The sequence below is a fragment of the Aptenodytes forsteri genome, unplaced genomic scaffold (genome assembly GCF_000699145.1).
Source record: "Aptenodytes forsteri isolate BGI_AS27 unplaced genomic scaffold, ASM69914v1 Scaffold73, whole genome shotgun sequence".
Classification (NCBI taxonomy): domain Eukaryota; kingdom Metazoa; phylum Chordata; class Aves; order Sphenisciformes; family Spheniscidae; genus Aptenodytes; species Aptenodytes forsteri.
This window is the reverse complement of record NW_008796215.1, coordinates 1,613,986-1,616,164: the sequence shown is the minus strand read 5'-3', so window position 1 is coordinate 1,616,164 and position 2,179 is coordinate 1,613,986. Positions and strand designations below refer to the sequence as shown.

The 2,179-nt window shown below is 44.0% G+C and overlaps 1 protein-coding gene across 1 annotated transcript in view; it reads right to left on the bottom strand.

The window, feature by feature from the left end:
• Positions 1 to 205: 205 nt before the first annotated feature.
• The window catches only part of LOC103906568 (zinc finger protein 239), a 4,664-nt gene continuing 2,690 nt past the window's right edge, over positions 206 to 2,179 (bottom strand). The window contains exon 2 of the mRNA XM_009288501.2: positions 206 to 2,165. The gene's annotated coding sequence lies outside the window, so the exon portion shown is untranslated. The remainder of the gene's footprint in view (positions 2,166 to 2,179) is intronic.

Below are 2,179 nucleotides of genomic sequence, written 5' to 3'. Positions count from 1 at the left end.
ACGTTAGATGAAAATCAAGACCAATTCTAAGAATATCCCTCACCTCCAGATTCTTATTTGCATTGCACAGCAGCTGTGCTAATAGTCATCCCTCTGTGAAGAATGACACACATATTTCCAAACCTGATCCTGCCAAGGGCCAAGAAACTCAGGAGGTCACTCTGGGGAGAAAAAAAGAAAAAAAGATGGGATAACAAAGAACACTAGGGTGAAAAATTTTATTTTGGAGATGTCATATTCATCCATTCATCTATCTTAGGTATTTCTAAAGTGCCATAGTCTCACTGTAGTATCTAAGCACCATTAGCACAACAGGAATTTACAGTATTCTACAGAGGTCCCTCAGCTGGCAGGAGGATCTGGGCATTAGCTGGTGACCACGGGTCTGGGATGGAGGGTGCTAGGGATGGTCTGCTGGAATGATAGTAACTAATTACCTTTTGCTTTTTCCAGTAGTCTCTCACTATGATCCTGAGGGAGGAGACAGCTGGTAGAGAAGCCGGTGAGCTAGCTGCTGTGAAAGTAAACCTTCTGGTTCTTGACTTTTTGCACATGCCCATAGCTCTGCCTTCTGAATTTGGCTCATGAGTTTGTGCTGCCCACAAAGCGATTAAATCCCTGGAAGAAGAGGAACATACCCTGTAACTTCTGCAACAGCAAAGGAAGAGTGGTGCCCAGATTCTCCTCTCCAGCTAGATGATCACAAACAGTAAAGGGCAGACAGGCTAGGGGAAGTGAATTATTTCAGCCAAGTGACACTGAACAGGGAAAACTAACAGTGGCTATGGAAAGGAACTCCAGAAATGTGCTTACACTGGTGAGCAATCCAATCCTAGCCGCTAAGACTACTGCACTGGCAATGTGCTGTGAACCCTAAGGCCACTTTGATTTGGCATACAGTTTTAAATAAGTTCATGAAGATCTTAGGAAAAAAATGCACGTCAATCCTTCTAATTTATAGAGCACTGCTAACTATACACAGCACTTCACAAAGTGTGTAGAAAGGAAAAGAAATGCTCTGAGGACTGCTGCGAAGGCATATTCAGGGGCAGCTGGCTTCTCAAACCAGAATCTCGATGTGAGAGGGTTTCCCTTTGAGTTGAGCTCAGCTATGTGCAGACCTAGGTTCGATTTCATTGATCTGCTACAGTGACTCCGTTCAGATTGCCAGAAGAAAAGCTGCATTCACAAGATGCCTTTCCCTGCCAAACAGGGCTCCTCAGCCAAACAGACAGTTTTAGTGCTGCAGATTTCCTTTAGGAAACTTAAACTGGAATGGGACAGACCCACACAAATTGATCAGTTCTACAGCTGGATCGCAGCATAACCTTTGAATTCAGTTAAAAATGAGCCTACCAACTGAGAGCTGTATAACCCTTCTGAAATTCTGCTAGCAAATGAAAATGTTGACGCTTCTGGAACCAACTAGATGACCATTAGTCACATTTCCAAACCACTTTCCAGAAGTGGAACAGAAATCAAGAAGTCATTGGTTTGAAGCTGTTCATACAAAAAAACAAACACAAAGCTAAAAGCAAAAACGTGCATTTGCAAACGAAGGCTTTGGTTCCTGTGTAAACAAAGCCCACCCCATTTCTGAAAGCTCCTTCTACTTCCCCGAGCAGCTGCACATAAAGGTGCCTTGTTCCTCTAGGAGCTGCAAACAATTTCATGCTCCCCCTACAGCTCCTTTTTATTAGACTATATGAACATAACATTTTATCAGCAGTTGAGTGTCAAGAAGTGGCTTGCGGCTTGCAGAAAGGATCCCTGCAAGCCCTTTGAGAGTGGCAAGTTCTGTAGAGCAAGCCATTCACAAGCATCCCTGGCCAGCAGCCGCTCAAATCCACGGATCTTCTTAGCATCTTTATTTCCTTCATCTCTTCTCCACCACAGCTCCGGTCCTTTCACTGGCCTCAGTCTGCATTCCTTTTTCCAGAGGCCTACTGAAGCCATGGAGCCAGCTGCAGGATTAGTAAGGTACACTGCAAAACCAGAAATCTTTTCTAAGCTCCAGCAGTGCTGGATAAGCACACCAGTCAGTTATTGTCACTAAAATGATCAGCAGCAGAACAGTCAGGAATATAAACAAAGTGTTGCACGGCAATTCCTTGTAGTTAAAACCATGAGGGTTTTAACATCCCACAACTGCCACTGATATGTACCTGTGTAAAATGAA